Below are 14470 nucleotides of genomic sequence, written 5' to 3' on the forward strand. Positions count from 1 at the left end.
TATACCCATTTAAGAATCATCTTAAAAAATAAATAAAAACTAAACAATCACGAACTTGTTTAGAAATAAATTTAAAGTACATACCTTGTTTAACAATATCCATAGTGGCTTTCAATTAAGTACGTACCGTTTAACTCTATAATATACAGAACTACTATGAAATGTTATTATTTTCACTGATAAGATAATGGTAGCAAAATTTATTTTTAGTGAAAATATTTGCTAACAAAAAACGCTCTTTATGAAAAATAATATACAGGATGGTTGAACATTGCTATAAGTATAAAATTACATATCCAGATATTAGTAAATTTTAACTTATTTTTCGATTTTTGTCCATGGGACGAAGCACTGTGCGGCGTCTGGCCGGGAAGACAACGGAAAGACAACTGGAAGTCTAGGGGAAGACAACGGGAGGAATATCTCTTCCCGTTGTCGGAAGTAAATAAACACAAAGAACAAAGAAAAAACTATTTAAAATATCTAAATGCAACTATTTGAGAACACTTTAGTTTTTTTAAACATTATTGAAAGTTATTAAAATTTAAATATTATATAATTTCTGTGCACTTATATTACTGTATTTTAATACGTATTTTTATTGTTTTAGGTATGAAGAAATTACGGTTCCATGAGGAATTTTCAGTTGACAGCTTTGCGTGATAGAATAAGTAAGTTTTTCATTTATGTTGACATTTTTATGTAATTTATTTTGTTAATTTTTTTTGCTTCAATTGAGTTTTAACACTTTTCTTGCAGTAATTGAGTGAATATTCTTAATTTTTCAATATCTGTAAATTTTAAACGTACAATATTATGAGTATCACCACTCCTATTTTAATACGTTTTTTTTGACAGCCGTATATTTTCAAATTATATTCTTATCCTCTTAGGATAAGAATATAAATCTGCATACTACATAAATATACATAATATCGCCTTTACTGCGATTGAATGTAAGTCTCCATATATAACCAATTGTTATCTGATTCTGTGTTACACTGACTACTAAAAATAATTTATAACACATTCAAATAAACATATGTTACTTTAATTACAAACAAATGGTAAAAATTATGCCAATGCCACTAATATGGCTTCATAGAATACTTTCTACCGGCACCTAGCTATGCTTATCGGTGCTCTAATTTTTAAATTTACTACAACTAGCGTAACAAGGGAGACAGATTAAGAGATTATTATCATAAATATATCAGCATTGTGGGTGAAGAAAATGTGCTTTACGCTACCATTATTGCCCATGCATGGATGAAAACCGCGCCTTTTCATTTTACTACGTATAACGTAATAAGTGTAATAAATACATTAAATTTTTATTAATGTTTAGACTGGTGTAGCTATTGTCCACGTATAGTTTAAATGTTTTTGTGTTCGGTCTGAACCAATTCTACAATTCTGCGTCTCTACTTGGTTGACGTGTATTAAGTTAGCACACCCAGTGGCAGCTCGTGACCCGTGTGACTGGGTAGGCGACAAAATTTTAGTTGCGTCTATTTGCCCCCCTAATTTACATAATACCCTAGCCCAGTTTGTAAATACATATTATCTCTGGGTTTTTATTTTTATCTATTACTATGGATTCACTATCGAGTACATAATAGAATTTTATTTTATTTTTATTTGTTTACGCAAACTTAAAAATTGGTAGTATTGAGAGAAAGAATAATTATGTATTATATGATAAATTGATGAGTCGGTCTCTTAATAAAGAAAAGTTATTTATTATATCAGTAAAATCATCAGACTGTTGAAGAGCTGTGAAAAAATCTTTTTAGATTGAAAGTAAGGCAAGTGGCGATAAACGTTTATTTTTCATGGAATCTCATCTCATATTTTCATGGAACTATAAATTTTAATGCATTTCAAACATGAAAAATGTCTCTCAACCCAAGTACTTCTAAAAGGTGTAGTAACAAACAAAACAAACAATTTGAAAGCCTCTGGAAATAATATTTCCAGGATTATTCTTAAATTATTTTATAATAAAAATTATTATATCTATTATTAATACCTGCATTTTATTCATTAATTTATGTTGGTCAATAACATTTTTTGTTTCTTAAATCACTATTAAATGCGTTGGAAAACTAATAAAAATAACTAACTAATTTGTATCTGCATCAGAGAGCGACCGTGCGTGTTCACAACGAAACCTCCCAAGAATTTACAGTGAGTCGGGGAGTGCGTCAGGGATGCATACTGTCACCAATTCTGTTTAATACTCAGTGAAACAGAAGAAGGAATAAAGATCAATGGAGAAACCGTCAATAATTTAAGGTACGCGGACGATACAGTTCTCATAGCAGATAGTGCTGAGGGATAGCAGAAATTAATAGACCGAGTAGTAGAGGCATATGTATGGTATGAGGCTTAACTGCAAGAAGACCAAAATTCTAATAGTTAATAAAAATGATGAGGCGCAGTACCACCAGTTTAGGGCGAATAACGAAACCTTGGAAACAGCAGATATACAATCACGTATTTGGGCTGCAGCTTGAACAAGGAATGGGATCACTCAAGAGAGATCAGATGCCGTATAGAAAAAGCTAGAACCGTTTTTAATCGTCTTAGAAAAATCCTATGCAATATGCACCTGAATATTGCTATAAGAACACAGGTCCTAAGGTGCGTATTCTCCACGCTCCTATATGGGGTGAAAGCTTAGATCCATGCTACATCTAGACGCTTGGAAGCCTTTGAAATGTGGTGATATCGCCGCATGCTCAGGATTTCATACACTTACCATGTCACAAACAACAGCGTGATCCAGAGAATGCAAAAGGAACTAGAAATAGTTCATAGTGAAAGTGAGAAAAATGACGCGGGCCTTTTAAAAATGACGCCGCCATTTATCATGCGTAATGATAAATACCAACTTATCCAACTGATACTGCAGGGCAAAATAGATAGTTGAAGAGGTCAGGGATGCCGACGAACATCATGGCTGAAAAATATTAGACAGTGGACGGGAATGACGACCGTACATCTATTCAGGGCGGCTGTCAATAGGATTATGTGGACCAAAATGATTGCCAACATCCATAGAGGATAGGCACTGAAAGAAGAAGGAGAAGATAGAGGTGGACTACTTTTTAAAGACACCCGGTATAGTCACCAGAGTAATACAATTTATGTCCAAAATGTATCATATCAGAAATTGGAAATTCATATAGCAAAAATCAAATTATTCGATATATCATTACAACAATAAACCATTTTGATTTCTTATAAACCCGACCCTAGTTAATACACGTAACAAGACAGTATATGATAATGATACGTATCTGCGTTGTGGGTGAAGTGATAGTGGCCATTCCGTTCACATTAAGCCACAATAAGACAACTGAATTAATAGCCTGATCGATTATGAAACCAAATGTAGTTGTTTATGGTCAAATAAAAAATGTTTGCGGTGATATTTAGGCACAATTGTTATTATCCGCCTGTCGCTGCCTGTTAATAGTGGAGTCAGTGGTGTCCATGATTGTCTGGCGGTTTCAGAAATAAATTTGTTACGCACTGTTAGGTTTCTGTAGGGTGGTCTGACAGGCTGAAGTATTTATTTGTGCGTTATTGCCGATTTTTGTTAATTATGAAATGAAATGCGTATTTATATAGTCTCGGTTTTTCTTTGCAGAATGATATAGCTAAGCTTGCAGTTGTCTCAGTATAATGCTTTATAAACTTGACTTATAATTCGACATGTTTGTCGTTTGTAAGTCGACATGTCGATTTATTGACATTTGTAAATTATGAATATTGAGGTATATTTAGCATTTGTTGATTTAACGTTCACTGACAAAAAATGTGAAAATTTGAGAACTGTGAAAATTTACATGTAGTTAACATTCAATTTAACTAGTGTATTGGAGAAGTGGCATGAAAGAGACAAGTTTTGAAAGAGCCGTTATCATTTCCGCGGTAGTTTTTGAATGTATCGTGCAGGCAGGGACGCGCCGTCCATATGGGCGAGTTCGTGCGGCGCACGACGGCGCCAAAGCCCTAAAGTCGCCTTATCAACAATTAACATAAAATTTAAATAATACTTTTATCTATGAACGCCAGTGGTGAAAATATATTGTCCACCAATGTCGAGCGCCGCACAGTGATGCAGAAGTTCTCAATAGCGGCAGAAATTCAAAATATCAGAAGTATTTTTTTTAATTATAATTTTACTCGTATAGTTCCTAACAGTCCATATTTTCAGAATCGTGAAGATTTTTGGATAAAAACGGGCCAATTATTAATCCCTGATAAGAAATGTTCGAGCTTATAAGATTATTAGCTGAAGCTAAAATATTTTGATTAAATAAAATTAGTACGTTTAAAGTTGATGATAAATTAGCTAAAACCTGATGGTACTCTGAGAAAGTACAATGTTTTCGACTGTTTTTCCTCATGGTAATTCATGGTTTTAACTTCCCTGGTACCATAAAAAAAATCAATAAAGACCTTGATGTAATTAAGAACTGCATAATCTAAAATCACATTTTATGTAAGCTAAATACAAAATGCTCCAAATTGCTCCAAAAAAATATGATGTAGGTTACAATTATTAGCCTTTTTTCTTCATAGCTACGAAGTTTCATGGCTTAAGTTTCATAACCCACAAATACACTTTAGGTTGCCTAACTCTCTCGAAAACCATGATTTAGTTTCCCGAAATAAATTACGTATGACAGTATATTACTGGGTGTTTCTTAGGTGCTGTAAAATATTGTTGTTGGTTATTTTTAATTAGTTTTAGAAAGGAAACTGATATATATTTTCTCTTATTCAATTTAATTTTCCATATACAAAGTATTCAAATTTAAAAATAATTTTTAATGTGTAATTTTAACTAGCTTTTCCCAGTTAAGCCTAAGTTTTTATTCGTTTTGTGCTTATATGACATTAAATTTAATATTATGAGAAATCTCATTAATTTTGAATAATTATTGTCAATATAAACTACAAAGACGTGTCAATGTGTCTATAATGCGTCAATATTCAGTCAACAACTTTTATCAAGAATGCCATGCACCTTCTAGATACTAATTTTCTCGGATATAGTAAGAGATCGCCAATACTTCTCCTGTCAAGTAAAATAAAACAGCATCCTGAGGCTCCAAAACTTATTATAGATTAAATTGTTCTATTTTTTTATCCATTTGCTAAATCCATTTTAAATATATTATCCATTTTATCTAGAAGCTTTAGGATAATTTTTAGTTTCTTTTTCTTACGTATTAAATTCTTGTAACTAAGTTCTAATTATAATCTAAGTATAATATTTTTACCACCGGTAATTACAGATATTTCTAAAATATAGAACCTTTAAAAATATAACTAAAATTAAATGGTTGTAAATGAGCAACTGCTTACACCTTATGCGAAAAGAGCGCTTTTAGAGTCTTTTAGATGTTTTGGTGTTACTTTCATTAATAGCTAACTACATAAAATATACATATGTATTTAGCTTCTTTTTTTTCTCATGGATGAATGTAAATATCTTTTTTAAGTTGAATTTAAATAATACTTATTGGTAACTAGTTCTGAAAAAATGGATTAATTATATTAAAAACGAAATGCTAATTCTATTGTAAGGGGCTGAAAATAAAACCCTGTATATTTATTTATGTGTTTACACAATTTTTTTTTGATTTTTTAAACTTTACCAAGAATAGAGTATTAAATTAATATGCTATTAAAGACAAAATAATATAATTAAATTTTTTACAACCCATTTTTAATTTTTTACAGCCAATTTAAGTACACTCTGTATACATAATTCAATTTTCTGAATTCAAAACATCACTTATATACTTAGAAAACCACATTTAACAAAAATAATTTTAAAAATGTAGTAGTAAGTTGAAAAATTATTTTTTGTCGCTTTTCGCGTTTTCGGCATCACTGTGCGCCGCGCCGCTGGTCATTGGAAATTTTGGCTTAATATTATAATATTGGAGAAAGGTGCCTGGCCTACCCTTATTTCGCACGACGGCGCCGAAAATACTTGGCGCGTCCCTGCGTGTAGGTCTTAATATTTTACGATAGTAACACTAGCCAGGTGTCGCCCACAAACATTTGACAGTTTACTGGAAATGAACAGCGCCGGTATGACATGACGTTTTGAATATCTTGTCGCCAAAAAGTAAGTTTTCGAGTTCATTTTATTTGTTTTTTTTTAACTTTTCTTTATACAAATCTAATAGTTATATAATACTGTAACTTTATAAATATATTAGGCCTTACAGTAACATATATCTTTTGTCAGCAACCCTTTAACTTTATATTAATTTTCGAGATTATGTTTCTTGAGTAGATATGAAGCAGTGTGATGAAAAAGTCAGTTTCTTTATAACTTACTCTTTGAAAGCCTATTTAATTATTTGAAAAGACCTATGTTATCAACATATATAAATAATTAATTTATTGAATATTTATTTAAAACAAGTCTTTTTTGTATTCGTAGATGCCTGATTGGCACTGGATTCATCAAAAACACTCATGTTATCATCGTATTCCAGGGCTAACGTAACCAGCAAAACTGAAGACTCGTAAATCGTTTGAATTTATTAATTGCGTTTTTTCAATTTGCTAGTTTACATGTCATCATTAAGTATTAGTTCAAAAAGAGCACAAAGATGCTTGCAATGTTTTAATCAATGTAAATAAATATTTTATCGAGAGCTTTATAGACCATATGTTTAGAATATATGAAATGTAAAAATAAAAAAAAAAAAAATTATTAAAATCTTTAAATTTCCATGGTTTTAAAGTTTTATATATTTTGTTCTAATAAAATTAAAAAAAATTTTATTTAATTTTAAGTACAGTAGCTAAATTATTTGACTTTTAGCTTCCTCGTTAAAATTGAAAATTAATGTATTCAATTCTGTAATAAATTTATATAAAAAAAACAAAAATGTTATTTGGGCAAAAGTTTGAAACATCCCAGAAATGTTTAACAAAATAAAGAACTCAAAACCACTATCACAAACAGCATCTTTTTGGAGGCTAGTTTGTTTTTGGTTCATCCCAATATCTTTGCTGGACACTTTCTCTGTCACGTCAAAAACAGACAATCAGTTTACATGACATTCACAAATTTTGTCTGAAATCTTTCAAAATAGATTATACTGGAATTAGGAAGTAGCCGAAATTTGTTATTTTCAAAACGGAATAATTTATTTTCAAAAAAAAAAAAAAAAAAAAAAACTTTTTTTCGCAATTTTTCCATTTAACCTATCTCAGTCTAGTAGGGGGCCGAGATACCCATAGAAGGAGGCTTTCTATATTTCACCTAAAGAAGAAACCAACATTGAAGTCGTGCTATATACAAACCTCCTGATGACAGTGATGACAGTCGTTAGTTCACGTCATTATCATTTCATATTTGACTTTGACCATTCGATTTGTTTCGCTTTGATGGATTTAGTGTTGTCTCAAACAGTGAAAATTAGGGGAAAATAGTTAAGTTGCTTGTTCTGTGGCAATTTAAAATTACGACATAATTCTATTTGATGTTATTATGTTTGTTGAGTAACTACAAAATTTGAAAAATCACATCGCATAAAATCGACATCCGGAAACGCTTCGACGCTATATGCAACAAATCAGTGTCAATGAGCTGAAACCGCACCTTTATTCTTTATATTCCATTGGTATGGGAATCTATCCATTCGCATTTTCTTTGGGAATCACAATTCTTGTTGATTTGTAAGATAAAGCAAAGCAAGAAAAAAAAAAAAAAAAAAGTTTTTTTAATAAATCCTAATGTGCTGAAGGTTGGTAAACATCTATGGGCGGTTAGTAGAAATGTTTGTTACTCACCATGTCTCACAAAATAGAGATATAGTATACTGGTATGACGCCAGAATTGCTGAATCTTTGTTTAGTTTGTGTGGAGGGTTGACGAATGATCCAAATTGATTTTAGTTAACCAAAGGCTCGCTGCGCCTTCCTGATCCTGCTGATAATATCCGCGTCTGCACCATCGTCGAGACCACCGTTTGGTGTTGCTATCAGCCAAGTTAAGCAAACGGGCATTTTGTTTCCATTGGGGAGTGTTTTTACTGATTTTGTTTTATCAAAAGCTATCATCAAAAAAAGCCATTGAGATGAAACATAAAACAAACTATCGAAGAGAGTCAAGGTGCTCCTCTTCTCGATAGTTTGTTTGGAACGCCTACAGTAGAAATTTCAACTTAAATTAATTTATTTTTGCCAAGTTTAATCTCATAAAGTCCAAATTTTATAAAACCTTCAAATTCTTACTCCTCATATATTTTCTTTATATCGAACTCAATTCCTCCAATCAAGATATATTTATTGCTGTTTATAATACCACCAACATACAAAAGGGAGCTCCAAGTTTACACTCACTATAGTGAAAAGAGACACTTAAAAATTTCCATGTATTTTAAAGTTTTATATTTTGTTCTAGTAAACCAATTTACGATTTTCATACCTGTAAGTTCAAAATTATTTAACTTTTGTCATTCCTTTAAATTAAAAGTTCCCATCTGTCAATTCTACCATGGAAAACAAAATATGGCCTTTGCAGAAGTTTGAACACCCTCTGTGGAGGTACGTTAACAGCAAGGAATGTAAAATTATCTAGGTGTATCTCTTTTTGATAGTTTGTTTTTTGATCGCCATCTCATTACGTATTTCTTTTGGAGATATTAGCTTTTGAAGACGCAGAATAACAATTATCAAGTCCGTATACATACATAATAGTGTTTATGATTTATAATACTATAAACGAAGCGACTTGTTCGCGTCGAATTAACCATTGTAATGGTGAGGATAAAGCAAAAGCAAGAATTTCCATTAACATACAAAACCGGATAAATATTCACATTTATGTCAACATGAGGAAAAACAACATGAAGTATTATTATTATATAACTTGGTAATATTTTAGGAGTTTATCTCGTTGAATTTGAGTTTCGAAAACTGTTTGGCAAAATAAGCTTTGACGTAAAAGTTGACGCAGTTTAAGCAGAATCGTGGTTAAGAAATTACCCAACTTCTTTTTGAACCAACTTGCATTTTTAAAATAAAAACCAAAGAATTATTAACTGGGCCTCTGGTGATCAACTTAAACAACAACATTGTAATATTTGGAGGGGCGTTTTCACCCTCTTAGAATTTGAGATCATAAACCCTTCCTATCAAACCAACTGTTTGCTAAAATCAGTTTATGGCTACAGAATCGTGATCACTTAATGGTCATATTTTATTAACACTGGCAATTTATAAAAATCTAAAATGTAAACAACAAAAATAGAGATGGTTAAGAGTTTTTCCGAACAACTCACCGGTTTTTAAATAAAAAATATTTTAATATTTGAGGGATAGTCACCCCTTAGAATTCGGAGTTTCGAAAACCTTCTTATCCTCTACAACTTAAAGTCAATCATTTCCAAAATCAGCTTTTACGTCAAGCAGTCTAAGATCAATGAACAACAATCAGATTTTTCGAAACACCCTGTATGGCATTTTAAAAACTGGTAAAAAACAAAATAAAATATATGTGTTTAAGCTTTTTTTCAGAAACTAATCTGTTAAATAAAACATTGAGGGTGGTTTCCACCCTCTTTGAACTGGAATTTCGAATAATCCCTTCATCTGGAACCTACAACTGAACCAACCCATGCCAAAATTGTTTACGTTGAGTGGTTTGAGCAGGATCGTGATTGTTCAAGGTCATCACTTAGATTTATATATTATTAGTATAATCAGTGTTTTTGAAAAAAATCATATTATTACATTGTCTGTTGCAGTTACCTAGCACATGGTCCAAACATGTCTCATGGTGATATTATATCGGTCACCAAATACGTCTCAAAATTTATCTTGGCCAAACACAAAGGCGAATAAAGAAAATAGAAAACAAGTTTTTTTTTTATTCTAAAGTGCGAATTTTGAAAATTAAATCAAGAAAATTTTTTTTTTTTTTTTTTTTTTTTTTTTTTTTTTTTTTTAATTAATAATTTAGTATTTATAAATAATAGCTTCATGACTCGTGTTCGTATTTCGACTGAATCACGTATGGCAAAAGATTTATCATATGTGTGATAAGATCTGTTACGAATTTATTGTTGACATTTATACGTTTATGCCTTTTGGTTTTTACCATTCAACATGATATACGAGTTATTTAAATATTTTAACAATACCTATAGTAAAATACTAGTGAGAATCTACAAAATCTAAGAGATTCTAAAAGGAGAGGTACTAACAGTTTCAATAAACCAATTAGCAAAAACCTGATGATTTTCATCCATTATAGAGGAATCGGTTCTGTTGACGAGGAGTCATCCTGTATCATCCCATCTATTAACATTTTTCATATCACAACTTAATCCCAATCTCTGAATATAAATGGCGTCGTATCCAATCCTCGGTAGTATGAAGAAATAAGAAATAAAAAAAAAAAAAAAAAAAAAAAAAAAAAAAAAAAAATTATTTTCTATTTTTTTTTTTTTTTTTTTAATTTATGTCAACAAGAACAATAATAACAGATATTAACAATTGGATCAAGCTTGCATGTATGAAAATCATGGACCACATTCGCCGAGAGTTAATTGAAGACAGTGAATGACGAAGGAAAACAATGCCATGAGATAGGAGACATTATAATAGATGAGACATTTATCAGGCAACGATGAATCAGTTGTTAAATAATGTCAATGCAAACGATTAAGACAGAATAATTTGCACCTTGCCTGAAATCTAAAGGTGTGAAGAAAAAGTAAACTTATAATATTATACACTTTCAATTTTTTGTGTCAAAATTAATTTATTAGTGTTATCTAGAGTAAACAAAAAGAAAGGCTCTATTAGGCTAGGGGCTGACACAGATATAAGTGGAATTATTGAAATTCTTTTGGAACATTCTGTGTTTCTTAATTATAACAAGTCTATCACTTTCTTTCTCGGAAATTCTTTCATCCGAACTCATGGAATCGTTGATTTTTTTTATTTCGGTTGACTAAAAATTATAATATCGGTTTTTAAATTCTAAGTATTTAAAATTCAATTCATTTTATCGGTGTATAATTTATACTTAAGAATGTAACATAAACTTTTAAGCTTGCATATTAAAATATATCCAACTAATTTATTTATTTAAATAGTTTAATTTAAAAACAACATGTTTACTTTAAATGAATCTGATTTTTTCACATTTTTAAAAAAAAAGTAAAAAAATAAAACTACTCCATAAAACAAACTATCGAGAAGAGGAGCACCTTGACTCTTATTTTTTTGATCATTGTATAAACGCTTAATAAATATACCTTAATAAAACGAATTGGTTCAATATAAAAAATATATATGAGGAGTAAGAAATTTGGTTTATAAATTTAATTTGCAGAAACTAATAACCAGTTTAAAATACTGGTTATTTACCGAGGCACAACCAATCATCATGCTTTCTAATAAATTTTCCGGTTGACAAAAATCCATACGTTTACCTACAACAAATTAAGCACCATAAAACACATTCTAAAGACATATTAAACCGAATTTAATGTGCAACATTTAGAGCCCGTTTGTCGTTCAATGTCCTTATGTAACTGTCGAAAAACGAAAGTAAATGCCGGGCCGCGTAATGGCCAATTGCGAGAAATAAATCACAGGCATTAACAAAAAATCCGCTTAGCAATGCTGAAACCAGAATGAAACGATTTTACCAGCTGCTATCATACGTGAGTTTAATCAAAATCATAGTTACGTCTATAGCCTTTTGAACTGACAGAACTGAGGTTTAACGAAAAATGTGGATGGTTTAGAAAAAGTAAATAGAATTAAATACCGAATGATGTTAAGATAAATATTTTCTAATCGTGAGGTGAATTTAATTTATTTTCAGCTTTATTTTTATCCGCTTCCAATTAGGGTGTAGCCTCCTTCACACATTTAAATACTCTGTTTGTAGTTATCCCCTATTTTCCTGATATATTCATTTATTTTCTGATTAACAAAAGTTACAAGAGCCCGCAGGCATGGAACATTGTGAAAATGGCAAAAAACATAACTTAAGACTTAATATAAAACACACATAAATGCACTTAAATAAGGAAAACACTAGAATAACACTCAACAACAAAAAAATATAAAATGTATGTTTCGAAAATTATTGTTCAGTTTAAATAAATAGTCTTTCAAACCGTACTACTGTTTGACCAGCGGATCTGAAGCTACGGAAGGAATGCGAGAAAAATATTTTTTTTTTTTTTTTTTTTTTTGTAAAATTGTAAAATTGCCAGACATGAACTATAAATCAATATATTTTATTATATATATAATGTGTTTAGTATATATTCTGACGTATATTACTATGGAATTTTAACGTAGTTCATATTGTTTATGTTTTATTTAATATAACTTATTTCTTCATTCTGTATAATCTGCTTATTGTGAAAGTTGAAGATTTTTCTACGATATCATTGGCAAACTGGCATCGCCGCGCATGGCCGTCTATTCATCGAACATGATTGGCGAGAGTACGTCACAGGATTTGTTACCACGCGGTTGCCATGGCTTTTACGCCTTTCCTATTCGCTTGCTTTATCCCTAACTTCACGGTCTCTTCTGAAAAGAGAAGGAATATTGAATACTATAGAAATATCCATGGCGGTAGTCATTCTTTGGATCATTACTTTATTTCATTGTTTTGGTACTGGTTATCCTAAACTTATTCCTATATTTGAGCAAGTTGTTGTGTTTTATTGTTTTGTTATCTTGTTATAATGTTTTTCTGTTCGTAGTTTCTAATTTATTAATATCAAGATCGTATATTTGTGTTTTAAAATGAATAAATTTGTTAAGGGTAAGACGCTAAATAGCCAGACAAGAGAAATAATAGCTAATTTATATAGGTAAGTAGAACAATAATAATATAATTAGAATATTAAATTAAATATTGGCTAAAAATGAAAAGCACCACATTTTACCTAAGTAAATATTTTAGCTAAAACTAAAATAATTATAACAAACGTGGATGAAAAACTGCATTATTTATTTTGTGTTCATAATAGGGTTTGCGACAAAGAAGCTACAGAGAGTTCGCTTAAACGTAAACTTGAGCGGATATCTCTTTATACCGGAGTTAGCCGTATCGGCTATAAAAAAAATTCACACAGAAGATAAAAAAAGGCTGGAAACTAACCCCGATAAAATGATATCCAGCCCTGGAAAGAAACGACCACGTGAGACTGCTGTTAAAAAGCTCGACGACTGTTTCCAAGTGGTCAGGAATTTAATAAATAGATTTTATCTCGAATTCAAACTTGTCCCCACAATTAGAAAGTTTTTGCAAGAATCGAATTTTGGCAGGGAAACGCTTAGGGGTTATTAAAATCAAATGATTTTTTTGGCGTAAATGTCAAAATAACAGATAAATATTAGTGGAGTGGCCCATTATATTGCAGAGAGATATAAATATATACGCGAAATTCGGAAATATAGCCAAGTATTATCTATTTTGATGAAACATATGGGTAGGCAATGACCTAACCTTTAAAAAAAGCTGGCGGAGCGATACCATATCTGGTATTCTGGTGTAATAGGCAATATTGATCTACTGGTGAGTAAATTATGTTTTGTTTGTGCTTCCAAAGTTAAATATTTTCAAGATTTTATTTTTGCTGGAAATAGTTATATCTAAATGTACAGTAGAAAAAATATGTTGAGCAGATATATAAATAGATATACCTCAAGACTCGAAGTCTTGATCATCTGCTTATGATGCACATAGTTAGCGAAACGCACGTCCAGTGTGTAAAATTCAGTAAGCGGTGTATTGTACTGATTAAGCTTTATTTTGCTGTGTACACCAAAGGTTCCAAACCCCCCAGTTGTAATTATTTTCATTATATTAACAACACAATAATAAAATGATTCAAAATATTTATGGGAGCTTTAATAAAAGCTTTATTATCTGTTAAAATTGCAATAACATCGAAATATATAAAGTTAAAAACAATTATTAACTCAATATTATATTTATGGATACACATTATTTTCATATAACAGCGTACGCCCATGCCTATTTTATGAATGAAATTGGGCGTGTTTTGTTTACAACTGCGTTCCCCTGCCGATACCCCGTAGCTACAGATCCGTTGGTCACACTATATATATATATATATATACTGTAGTTTATACTATACTACAGTAGTAGCAACTAACTCAAAAGTCCACACTACATTACAATTATAACAAAAAATAAACATGCTCACTAAAAAGTGAGATGTGCGAATCGGAAAAAAATCGGCCAAACTATAGTATGCCTTTTTGGTTAAATAATATTTTAGTATAGTTCTTATCTTTCCACTAGACATGACCTGCAACTCTTGGGGGAAACTATTAAATAATTTTATAATTCAATACTCAGCATTCTTTTGTATATAAGTAAAATTGCATTTTCCAGGTATAAGATTATAACTAT

General features: G+C 30.7%; 1 long non-coding RNA gene across 1 annotated transcript in view; it reads left to right on the plus strand.

Annotated features, from left to right (window-relative positions):
• LOC115886680 overlaps positions 1-14470 on the plus strand; it is a 252673-nt gene that overhangs the window by 112723 nt on the left and 125480 nt on the right. Inside the window, exon 2 of the long non-coding RNA XR_004050926.1 lies at positions 611-671. This is a non-coding gene — a long non-coding RNA (uncharacterized LOC115886680). The remainder of the gene's footprint in view (positions 1-610; positions 672-14470) is intronic.

Source organism: Sitophilus oryzae, unplaced genomic scaffold, assembly GCF_002938485.1.
Source record: "Sitophilus oryzae breed Bouriz unplaced genomic scaffold, Soryzae_2.0 scaffold_1146_pilon_pilon, whole genome shotgun sequence".
Taxonomy (NCBI): Eukaryota; Metazoa; Arthropoda; class Insecta; order Coleoptera; family Curculionidae; genus Sitophilus; species Sitophilus oryzae.